General features: G+C 38.4%; 1 long non-coding RNA gene across 1 annotated transcript; it reads left to right on the forward strand.

Annotated features, from left to right (window-relative positions):
• Positions 1 to 1,915: 1,915 nt before the first annotated feature.
• LOC125094295 (uncharacterized) lies at positions 1,916 to 10,525 on the forward strand. Its single transcript, XR_007125444.1, has 3 exons — positions 1,916 to 1,948; positions 10,284 to 10,288; positions 10,396 to 10,525. It is a non-coding gene; the product is annotated as an uncharacterized LOC125094295 (long non-coding RNA).
• The last annotated feature ends 2,420 nt before the right edge of the window (positions 10,526 to 12,945 follow it).

Here is a 12,945-nt window from a genome sequence, read left to right on the forward strand (position 1 = left end):
GAAGTTGATATACGTGAGAGCCATACAGTAAGGAAGGTACTGTACCTCTTGGGACAAATTTTATGCTTGGTGAACAGAAGGTAGACTCAGATATATTTTTCAGCTAGGACCATTCCCTAGTTAGTGGATATGATGCTTTCTGGTAATAAGGACACTCCTCTACTTTTCTGTTGTTATAGTCACTGCAAATCCTTGCATGGTCTTTAGAATGGGCCATGATTAGGTAGAGTATATTCCTCCAGGGAGAAGATTGGTGAGCAGTGGGGCGGTAGGTGGGTACTTAACTTCATTGATCTGTGGAGGAGATGGATCACTTAAGTCTGGGGAAAGTTCTCATAGTAGATACCCATTTCATTACTTAAAAAAATCATTTATTGTTTTTAGTCCACAGTTATAAAAAACAAAACATCAGAGAATTCCTGATGACTTAAAAGCCATAGATTGAATATATGTATATAATGAGATAACTCAAATAATATATTAAGGCATGAAATAGGAACAAAATATCGCTTCCCATTTCACCCTGTGTCTTTCTCTTTCTCTAAAGGTTACTGCTTAGCCTTTTCTGTAGCCCTTCAGGAAAAAAAAATTTATGCAGATACTGGCATGTGTTTATGTATTTTTCAATAAGTATTTATTGAATGACTTCTCTGTATCAGGCGTCATTTCATTTAATTATTTTTTTTATTTGAGTGTAGCTGACATGCAATGTTACATTAGTTTTGGGTATACAGCTTAGTCATTTGACAAGTTTATATGTTATGCTATGTTCACCAGAAATATAGTTACCCTCTGTCCTATTATGTTGCCTTTACAATATTGTTGACAGTATTCCTGCTGCTCTGCTTTTTATGCCCATGATTTACTCATCCCATAACTGGGAAGCTCAAATCTCCCTTTCCCCTTCATCCATTTTGCGCAATTTCCCATCTTTGACCCTTTGGCAACCATCAGTTTGTTTTCTGTATTTGTTTGTGTGTGTGTGTGTGCTTTAAAAAAATTTTTTTTAATTAACATATAATGTATTATTTGCCCCAGGGCACAGGTCTGTGAATCATTAGGCTTACACATTTCACAGCACTCCCCATAGCACGTACCCTCCCCAGTGTCCATAACCCAGCCACCCTATTCCTACCCACTCCCCCAGCAACCCTCAGTTTGTTTCATGAGATTAAGAGTCTGTTGTGGTTTGGTTCCCTCCCGATCCCATCTTGTTTCCTTTTTTCACCCCTCCCTAGCCCCCATGACCCTCTGCCCTGCCACTGAAATTCCTCATATCAGAGAGATCACATGATAATTGTCTTTGTCTGATTGACTTATTTCGCTTAGCATAATACCCTTTAGTTCCATCCATGTTGCAAATGGCAAGATTTTGTTTCTTTAGATGGCTGCATAGTATTCCATTGTATATCTGTACCGCATCTTCTTTATCCAATCATCTGTTGATGGACATCTAGGTTCTTTCCATAGTTTGGCTATTGTAGACATTGCTGCTATAAACATTTGGGTGCACGTGCCTCTTTGGATCACTACATTTGTATTTTAGGATAAATACCCAGTAGTGCGATTGCTGGGTCATAGGGTAGCTCTTTTTTCAACTTTTTTTGAGGAACCTCCATACTCTTTTCCAGAGTGGTTGCACCAACTTGCATTCCCACCAACAGTGTAGGAAGGTTCACCTTTCTCTGCATCCTCATCAACATCTGTTTTTTCCTGACTTGTCAATTTTAGCCATTCTGACTGTTGTGAGGTGGTATGTCACTGTGGTTTTGATTTGTATTTCCCTGATGCTGAGTGATGTAGAGCACTTTTTCATGTGTCTGTTGGCCATTTGGATGTTGTCTTTGCAGAAATGTCTGTTCATGTCCTCTGTCCATTTCTTGATTGGATTATTTGTTCTTTGGGTGTTGAGTTTGAGAGGTTCTTTATAGATTTTGGATATTAGCCCGTTATCTGTTATGTCATTTGCAACTGTCTTCTCCCATTCTATCAGTTGTCTTTTGATTTTGTTGACTGTTTCTTCTGCTGTGCAAAAACTTTTGATCTTGATGAAGTCCCAATAGTTCCTTTATGCCCTTGCTTCCCTTGCCTTTGGTGATGTTTCTAGGAAGACGTAGCCGTGGCTGATGTTGAAGAGGTTGCTGCCTGTGTTCTCCTCAAGGATTTTGATGGATTCCTGTGTCACATTGAGGTCTTTCATCCATTTGGAGTCTCTTTTTGTGTGTGGTATAAGGAAATTGTCCTCTTTCATTCTTCTGCATGTGGCTGTCCAATTTTCCCAACACCATTTGTTGAAGAGACTGTCTTTTTTCCATTGGACATTCTTTCCTGCTTTGTCTAAGATTAGTTGACTGTAGAGTTGAGGGTCCATTTCTGGGCTCTCTATTATGTTCCATGAATCTATGTGTCTGTTTTTGTGCCAGTACCATACTGCTTCATGAATACAGCTTTGTAAAAGAGCTTGAAGTATGGAATTGTGATGCCACCGACTTTTGTTTTCTTTTTCAACATTCCTCTGGCTATTCAGGGTCTTTTCTGGTTCCATATAAATTTTAGGATCATTTATTCCATTTCTTTGAAAAAAATGATGATATTTTGATGGGGATTGCATTAAATGTGTAGATTGCTTTAGGTAGCATAGGTGTTTTCACAATATTTGTTCTTCCAGTCCATGAGCATGGAATGGTTTTCCATTTCTTTATGTCCTCCTCAGTTTCTTTCATGAGTACTTAATAGTTTTTTGAGTACATATTCTTTGCCTCCTTGGTTAGGTTTATACCTAGGTATCTTATGGTTTTGGGTGCAATGGTAAATGGAATTGACTCCTTAATTTCTCTTTTCTTCTGTCTTGCTGTTGGTGTATAGAAATGCAACTGATTTCTATGCATTGATTTTATATCCTGACACTTTACTGAATTCCTGTATGAGTTCTAGCAGGTTTGGAGTGGAGTCTTTTGGGTTTTCCACATAGAGTATCATGTCATCTTCAAAGAGTGATAGTTTGACTTCTTCTTTGCCCATTGGGATGCCTTTTTTTGTTGTTGTTGTTGTCTGATTGCTGAGGCTAGGACTTCTAGTTCTATGTTGAATAGCAGTGGTGATAGTAAACATTCCTGCCATGTTCCTGACCTTAGCAGAAAAAGTCTCAGTTTTTCCCCATTGAGAATGATAATCACTAAGGGTTTTTCATAGATGGCTTTGATGATATTGAGGTATGTATCCTCTATCCCTACACTTTGAAGATTTTTGATCAAGAAAGGGTGCTGTACTTTGTCAAATGCTTTTTCAGCATCTATTGAAAGTATCATATAGTTCTTGTTCTTTCTTTTATTAATGTATTGTATCACATTGATTGATTCACAGATGTTGAACCACCCTTGCATCCCAGGAATAAATCCCACTTGGTTGTGGGGAATATTTCTTTTAATGTACTGTTGGATCCTATTGGCTAGTATTTTGCTGAGAATTTTTGCATCCATTTCATCAAGGATATTGGTCTGTAATTCTTTTTGATGGGGTCTTTGTCTGGTTTTGGGATCAAGATAATTTTATCCTCATAAAAAGGGTTTGGGTGTTTTCCTGCCATTTCTGTTTTTTGGAATAGTTTCAGGAGAATAGGTATTAATTCTTCTTTAAATGTTTGGTAGAATTCCCCTGGGAAGCCATCTGGCTCTGGGCTCTTACTTGTTGGGAGAATTTTGATGACTGCTTCAATCTCCTTACTGGTTATGGGTCTATTCAGGTTTTCTATTTCTTCCTGGTTGCGTTTTGGTAGTTTATACATTTTTAGGAATGCATTCATTTCTTCCAGATTGTCAAATTTGCTGGCATATTTGCTTATAATATGTTCTTATAATTGTTTGTATTTCTTTAGTGTTGGTTGTGATCTCTCCTCTTTCATTCATGATTTTATTTATTTGGGTCCTTTCTCTTTTCTTTTTGATATGTCTGGCCAGGGGTTTATGAACCTTACTAATTCTTTTAAAGAACTAGCTCCTAGTTTCATTGATTTGTTGTACCATTGTTTTGGTTTCTATTTCTTTGATTTCTGCTCTGATCTTTATGATTTCTCTTTTCCTGCTGGGTTTGGGCTTTCTTTGCTGTTCTTTCTCCAGCTCCTTTATGTGTAGGGTTAGGTTGTGTACTTGAGACCTTTCTTGTTTCTTGAGAAAGGCTTGTATTGCTATATACTTTATTTTCAGGACCACCTTTGTTGAGTCCTGCAGATTTTGAAAGTTGTGTTTTCATTTTCATTTGTTTCCATGACTTTTTAAAAATCTTCTTTAATTTCCTGGTTGACCTATTCATTTTTTAGTGGGATGCTCTTTAGTCTCAATGTATTTGAGTTCTTTCCAACTTTCCTCTTGTGATTGAGTTCTAGCTTCAGAGCATTGTAGTCTGAAAATACGCAGGGAATGATCCCAGTCTTTTGGTACTGGTTGAGACCTGATTTGTGACCTAGGATGTGATCTGTTCTGGAGAATGTTCCATGTGCACTAGAGAAGAATGTGTATTCTGTTGCTTTGGGATGGAATGTTCTAAGTATATCTGTGATGTCTATCTGGTCCAGTGTGTCATGTAAGGTCTTTATTCCTTGTTGATCTTTTCCTTAGATGATCTGTCCATTTTAGTAAGGGAGGGTGTTAAGGTCCCCTATTATTATTATATTATTGTTGATGTGTTTCTTTGATTTTGTTATTAATTGGTGTATATAATTGGCTGCTCCCATGTTAGGGGCATAGATATTTAAAATTGCTTGATGTTCTTGTTTGACAGACACTTTAAGTATGATATAGTGTCCTTTCTCATCTCTTGTTAGTCTTTGGATTAAAATCTAATTTATCTGATAGAAGGATTGCCACCCTAGCTTTCTTTTGATGTCCATTAGTGTGGTAAGTTGTTTTCCACCCCCTCACTTTAAATCTGGAAGTGTCTTTGGGTCTAAAATGAGTTTCTTGTAGACAGCATATTGATGGGTCTTGTTTTTTTTTTTTTTTAAAGATTTTATTTATTTATTTGGCAGAGAAAGCTCACAAGTAGACGGAGAGGCAGGCAGAGAGAGAGAGAGAGAGAGGGAAGCAGGCTCCCTGCTGAGCAGAGAGCCCGATGCGGGACTCGATCCCAGGACCCTGAGATCATGACCTGAGCCAAAGGCAGCGGCTTAACCCACTGAGCCACCTAGGCGCCCCCCCTTTTTTTTTTTTTAATCCATTCTGATATCCTGTGTCTTTTGATTGGGGAATTTAGCCCATTTACATTTGGGGTAACTATTGAAAGATATGAATTTAGTGCCATTGTATTGCTTGTAAGGTGACTGTTACTGTATATTGTCTGTGTTCCTCTCTGGTCTGTTACTTTTAGGCTCTCTCTTTGCTTAGAGGACTCCTCTCAATATTTCCTGTAGGACTCATTTGGTGTTTGCAAATTCTTTTAATTTTTGTTTGTCCTGGAAGCTTTTTATCTCTCCTTCTATTTTCAATGACAGCCTACCTGGATATAGTATTCTTGGCTGCATATTTTCTTGTTTAGTGCTCTGAATATATTATACCAGTCCTTTCTGGCCTGCGAGGTCTCTGTGGATAGGTCTGCTGCCAATCTAATATTTCTACCATTGTATGTTACAGACCTCTTATCCTGAGCTGCTTTCTGGATTTTCTCTTTGTCACTAGACTTGTAAGTTTTACTATTAGATGATGGGGTATGGAGCTATTTTTATTGATTTTGAGGGGGTTCTCTGTGCCTCCTGGGTTATGCTTGTTGCCTTCACCAAGTTAGGGAAATTCTCTACTATAATTTGCTCCAATATATCTTCTGTCCCCATCTCTCTCCTTTTTCTTCTGGGATCCCAGTTATTCTAATATTGTTTTGTCTTATGGTATCACTTATATCTCAATTTCTCCCTTTTGGTCTAGTAGTTTTTTTTCTCTCTTTTGCTCAGCTTCTTTATTTTCCATCATTTGGTCTTCTATATCACTAATTCTCTCTTCTGCCTTATTTTTCCTAGCAGTAAGAGCCTCCATTTTTTATTGCACCTCATTAATAGCTTTTTTGATTTCAACTTGGTTAAATTTTAGTTCTTTCATTTCTCCAGAAAGGGATTCTCTGATATCTTCCCTGCTTTTTTTGAGCCCAGCTGGCACCTTGATGATCGTCATTCTGAACTTTAGTTCTGACATATTACTAATGTCTGTATTGCTTAGGTCCCTAGCCATTGGTACTGCCTCTTGTTCTTTTATTTATTTATTTTTTTTTGCAGTGGTTTTTTCCGACTTGTCATTTTATCTGGATAAGAATAGATGAATGAGAGAACAAAATATTAAAGAGATAGCAACAACTGCAGAAGACATACACTAACAAAATCAGAAGACAGCTGAAACCAGGGGGAAAAGTAAGTGGGGGGGAGAAAAAAATATATATTGGACTAGTGAATACAACAGAGCCACACATTTGATTTTGGGTGTAATTTTGGTCTGTTAGAAGAAACTACTTCCCAAAATTTTAAAGAAAGAAAAACTTATATATATATACAAAAATAAGGGTAAACATGATGAAAGGATGGAATATGACTGTAAAGATTAAAATTAAAGAAGATTCTAAAAAAGGAAGAACTTGGTTGAAAAAAGAAAGAAAAAAGAGGAAAGAATGTGATCAAGCTGGAGAGTAGAACAAAGCCATGTGCTAGGTTTAGGCTATATTTTTTAATCTATTAGAAGAAATTGTATCCCAAATTTTTTTTTTTTATAAAAGACACATTTATTCAGCATCATGATCAGACTATTACATTTAGCAATCAACAGCATGGGTACAAAAAAAAATCTACATTAAAACCCTTTGTTGGAATGCTTTACACTTTCCACAGAATAGAAACTAAAATAACCTGTTATACAATTAGTCACAAATACAGTCCTCGAGTTTTTTTGCCCATACACATGAGTATTGTCTAAAACATGTCTTCTTTGTAGCAGCTAGGCCCTGCCACCACTGTGCTTGGCTGAGTTCACAAATCTGTTGTAACCTGTAGCTTCCCTGTCACTTCTCTGGCTCTCCTCTCCTGCTAAGCTTTGTTTCCTGGCAGTAATTAAAACCTTCTGCCACTGCCGTAGCTGCTGCTGCTGCTGGGACCACCATAGCCACCTTGGTTTCGTGGTTTGGCGAAGTATTGGCCTCCACCACCATAAGGGCCAGAGCTTCTGCCTCCAAAATTGCCTCCTTTCATGGGTCCAAAATTTGAGGATTGATTGTTGTAATTGCCAAAATCATTATAGCTTCCGCCACCTCCAAAGTTGCTTCCATCATTACCAAATCCATTATAGCCATCCCCACTGCCACCATATCCACCACCACCTCGACTGCCACCAAAGCCACCTCGACCACTGAAGTTTCCTCCGTGACCAAAGTTGTCATTCCCACCAAAACCACCTCCATGACCACCACCAAAGTTTCCAGAACCACTTCGACCTCTTTGGCTAGATGAAGCACTAGCCATCTCTTGCTTAGAGAGCGCTTTCCTTACTTCACAGTTGTGGCCATTCACAGTATGGTATTTTTGAATGACAATCTTGTCTACAGAATCATGGTCATCAAATGTTACAAAAGCAAAACCCCTCTTTTTGCCACTGCCTCGGTCAGTCATGATCTCAATCACTTCGATTTTCCCATACTGTTCTAAATAATCTCTTAGATGATGTTCTTCAGTGTCTTCTTTAATGCCACCAACAAAAATCTTTTTCACAGTTAAGTGGGCACCAGGTCTTTGAGAATCTTCTCTTGAGACAGCCCTCTTTGGCTCCACAACTCTTCCATCCACCTTGTGTGGCCTTGCATTCATGGCTGCATCCACCTCCTCCACAGTGGCATATGTGACAAACCCAAAGCCTCTGGAGCACTTGGTGTTTGGGTCTCTCATTACCACACAGTCCGTAAGTGTTCCCCATTGCTCAAAATGGCTCCTCAGACTCTCATCGGTTGTTTCAAAGCTCAGACCTCCGATGAAGAGCTTCCGCAGCTGTTCAGGCTCTTTGGGAGACTCTGACTTAGACATGACGGTGGTGGGAGGGGAGACTTTAACGATGCTTACTCAGCGGCGTCCACAGGCAGAAAACTTGTATCCCAAAATTTTAAAGAAAAAAAACCTGTATATACACAAATGATAAGGTTAAATATAATAAGGGATAAAATATGACTATAACAATGAAAATCTGAAAGTATTTTAAAAGAGATATTGATAAGATAAAATAGTCAAAAAAGTTAAAATAGAAAAGAGGAAAAATTTAAAAAGTAGACACGAAAAATTTTTTTAAAAATTTAACATTGAAAGACTAAAGAAACATCGGAGAAAAGCCAGGAATACTGTGTGTTGCTTTCCCCTAGCATTGGAGTTCCACAGTTCTCATTGATTGGTGAATGTGCTCTTGGCTGGATATTATTGCTGATCTTCTGGGGGAGGGGCCTGTTGCAGTGATTCTGAGGTGGAATCACTGAGACCTGAGGTGGAATTGCACTGCCCTTGCCAGGGGCCAGGCTAACTAATCTGTTCGGTTCACTCTCAGTAGCTTTTGTTCCCTGAATGCTTTCTGTACAGTTTTGGAGGATGGGAATGAAAACAGCGGCCTCCCAATCTTGGCCCTGTAGGAGCCAAAAGCTCAGGGCCCTACTCCTCAGTGCACCCTTAGAGGAAAGTAGTCAATTTCTCCCATCTCCCTGGTCTCCGGCCACAGTCCGAGCTCCCCCAGCCTGTGACCAAGCATTTCTGTCTCTGGTGCATGGCCCCTTTGGAGTCTCCAAACCCAGTAGATTCCTGCTGTGTGTCCCATGCTGCTCCTCCCAGAGGAGGAAGGAGGGGGTCTCTCTGGATCTGCCACTTGTGGAGTCCCAGCTCGAAGAGCAGTGGCCCGATTGTGCCTTGGATCATGGTTTAAGGTAACCCTGAGCTGAGAGCCCACTCTTGCCTTTGTCTCTGTAGCTGGCTTCCCCACTCTAGTACCTGGGAGCTCTGCTGCACTCAGACACCCCTGGTCTTTCTATGACCCCATGGGTCCTGAGACCACACTGTCCCCAAGAGGGCTGTACCCATGCTTAGCCTCTGCAGTGATGTCCCTCTGGAGTGACATCCCTCAGTGGAGCAGACTTCTAAAAGTTCCAATTTTGTGCTCTACTGCTCTCTCACTTGCAGGGAGCTGGCCCCTCCTCCCATGGTCTGTCTTCCCATGGCTTCAGATTCACTTCTCTGCACATCCTACCTTCCGGAAAATTGTTGCTTTTCTGTTCCTGGAATTGCTGCTCTTTTTCTCTTCTATCTCCTCTTGAGTTTGTAGGTGTTCAGAATAGTCTGAGAACTATCTAATTGAACTCCTGGGACCTGATGATATTTCAGTCTCCTACTCCTCTGCCATCTTGCTCTTCCCCCTATATGTGTGTATATATGTGTTTAATTATGTTGTTAGCCATTGTATAATACCTCATTAATTTTTGATGTAGTGTTCATTGATTCATTAGTTGCATATAACACCCAGTGCTCATCACAGTACATGCCCTCCTTAGTACCCATCACTCTGTTACCCTATCCCCTTACCCCTCTCCCCTCTGGAATCCTCAGTTTGTTTCCCAGAGTCCATAGTTTCTCATGGTTCATCTCCTTCTCTGATTTCTCCCCTTCTGGATTTCCCTCCCTTCCCCTGTGTCCTCTGTGCTTTTGCTTATTCTCCACATATGATTGAAACCATATGATAATTGTCTTTCTCTGCTTGACTTACTTTACTTAGCATTATCCCCTCCAATTCTATCCATGTTGGTATAAATGGTGGATATTCATCCTTTCTGATGTCTGAATAATATTCCATTGTATATATGTACCATATCTTCTTTATCCATTCATCTGTTGAAGGGCATCTCGGCTCCTTACACAGTTTGGCTATTGTGAACATTGTTGCCATGAATATTGGGGTGCATGTGTCCCTTCTTTTCACTACAGCTGTATCTTTGGGGTAAATACCTAGTAGTGTTATTGCTGGGTTGTAGGGTAGCTCTATTTTTAATAGCTTGAACCTCCATACTGTTTTCCAGAGTGCCTGTACCAGCTTGCATTCTCACCAACAGTGTAAGAGGATCCTCCTTTCTCTACATCCTTGCCAACATTTCTTGTCTCCTGTTTTGTAATTTTTGCTATTCTAACTGGTGTAAGGTGGTATCTCTTCGTAGTTTTGATTTGTGTTTCCCTGATGAGTAGTGATGTTGAGCACTTTTTCATGTGTCTGTTGGCCATTTGGATGTCTTCTTTACAGAAGTGTCAGTTCATGTCTTCTGCCCATTTTTTGACTAGGTTTTTTGTTTTTTGAGTATTCAGTTAGAGAAGTTCTTTATAGATGTTGGATATCAGCCCTTTATCTCTAATGTCAGTTGCAAATATCTTCTCCCATTCTGTAGGTTGCCTCTTAGTTTTGTTGACTGTTTCCTTTGTCGTGCATAAGCTTTTTAGCTTGATAAATCACAAAAGTTCATTTTTGCTTTTGCTTTCCTTGCCTTTGGAGATGTATCTTGAAAGAAGTTGCTGTGGCCAATGTTGATGAGGTTACTGCCTGTGTTCTCCCCTAAGATTTTGATGGATTTCTGTCTCACATTGAGGTCTTTCATCTGTAGATCAATGGAACAGAATAGAGACTCCAGAAATGGACCCTCTCTGGTCACTGATCTTTGACAAATCAGAAATAAAATATCCAGTGGAAAAAAGACAGTCTCTTCAGTAAATGGTGCTGGGAAAATTGGACAGCTTCATATCTTCTCCCATTCAGCAGATTTTTAGTTTTTTTGATGACTTCCTTTGCTGTGTTAAAGTTTTTTGTTTTGATGTAGTCTGAATAGTTTATTTTTGATTTTGTTTCCCTTGCCTTAGGAGTTGTATCTAGAAAAATGTTGTTATGGTTGATGTAAGAGAAACTACTGCCTATGTTCTCTTCTAGGATTTTTATGGTTTCAGGTCTCATGTTTAGGTCCTTAATCTATCTTGAGTATATTTATATATGGTGTTGAAAAGTAGGCCAGTTTCATTCTTTTATGTAAAGTTGTCCAGATTTCCCAGCACCATTTATTGAAAAACTTTTCCCCATTGTTTATTATTGCTTCTTTTGTTGTACATTGACCACATAAATGTGGGTTTATTTCTGAGGCCTTTATCCTGTTCTATTGATCTATGTGTCTGTTTTTGTACTAGTACCACACTGTTTTGATTACTACAGCTTTGTAGTATATCTTGAAATCTGGAATTGTGATATCTCCAGCTTTGTTCTTTCTCAGGATTGCTTTGGCTCTTCAGGGTCTTCTGTGGTTCCATACAAATTTTAACACTATTTGTTCTAGTTTTGTAAAAAAAAAATGCTGTTAGTATTTTGATAGTGGTATTTTGATATTGCATTGAATCTATAAATTGCTTTGGGTAATTAGACATTTTAACAATGTTAATTTTTCCAAAGCATGAACATGGATTATCTTACCATTTATTTGTGTCATCTTTAATTTTTCATCAATATTTTATAGGTTTCAGAGTCAGGTCTTTCATCTCTTTTTGGTTAAGTTTATTCCTAGATATTTTAGTCTTTTTGGTGTAATTATAAATGGTGGTTTTAAGATTTCTCTGAGACTTCCTTGTTACTATATAGAAATACTACTTGTTTCTGGGACTTAATTCTGTATCCTGCCATTTTACTGAAATTTTTAATTACTTCTAGTAATTTTTTATGTGGAATCTTTATGTTTTTCCATGTATAGTATCCTGTCATCTCTGACTTGTTACAGTTTAACTTCTTTTTTACCAATATGGACGCCTCTTCTTTCTTTTTCTTGTCTGATTGCTGTGGCTTGCATTTCTAGTTTTATGTTGAATAAAAGTGGTAAAAACGGACATCCTTATTTTGTTCCTGACCTTAGAGGGAAAGCTCTCTGTTTTTTTCCATTGAGGATAATGTTAGCTGTGGGTTTTTCAAATATGCCCCTTATTATGTTGAGGTATATTCTCTCTAACGCCATTTTGTTGATAGATTTCCTTTTTTTTTTTTCTTTTTTAACCATGAGTGGATGTTGAATCCTGTCAAATGCTTTTTCTGTATTTATTGAGATGATCATATGAGTTTTATCCTTTATTTTATTGATGTGGTATATGATATTCATGGATTTGTGAATCTTGAACTATCCCTGCATCCCAAGGAATAAATCCCACCTGGTTGTGGTGTATAAACTTTTTAAAGTGTTATTGTATGTGGTTTGCTAAGTTTTTTAAAAAGATTTTATTTATTTATTTGACAGAAAGAGAGATCACAAGTAGGCAGAGAGGCAGGCAAAGAGAGAGGGGGAAGCAAGTTCCCTGCTGAGCAGAGAGCCTGATGTGGGGTTTGATCCCAGGACCCTGAAACCATGACCTGAGCTGAAGGCAGATGCTTAACCCACTGAGACACCCAGGGACCCTGGTTCGCTAATATTTTGTTGAGGATTTCTTTATGTTCATTGGGGAATTGGCCTATAGTTTTTTTGTAGTGTTTGTCTAGTACTGGTATTGTGATAATGCTGGCCTTGTGCTATGTGTTTGGAAACTTTCCTTCTGCTTCTCTTTTTTGTAAGAGTTTGAAGACAATAGGTATTAACTGTTATTTAAATGTCTGGTAGAATTCACTTATGAATCCATCTGGTCCTGGACTTTTAACTTTTGGTAGTTTTTTGATTACTGGTTCAATTTGTTACTTGTAACTGATCTATTCAGATTCTTCCTGGTTCAGTTTTGGAAGACTGTATGTTTCTAGGAATTTATCTCTTTCTTCTAGGTTATCCAGTTTGTTGGCATATAATTTTTCATTATATGCCATTAATATGGTGAAGAGTTTGTCATTTTTATCTTTTTTATAATTTTTATCTTTTCAAAGAACCAGCTCTTGTTTTTTTTCTATTGTTTTTTTAGTCTCT

Source organism: Lutra lutra, chromosome 2, assembly GCF_902655055.1.
Source record: "Lutra lutra chromosome 2, mLutLut1.2, whole genome shotgun sequence".
NCBI classification, from domain to species: Eukaryota; Metazoa; Chordata; class Mammalia; order Carnivora; family Mustelidae; genus Lutra; species Lutra lutra.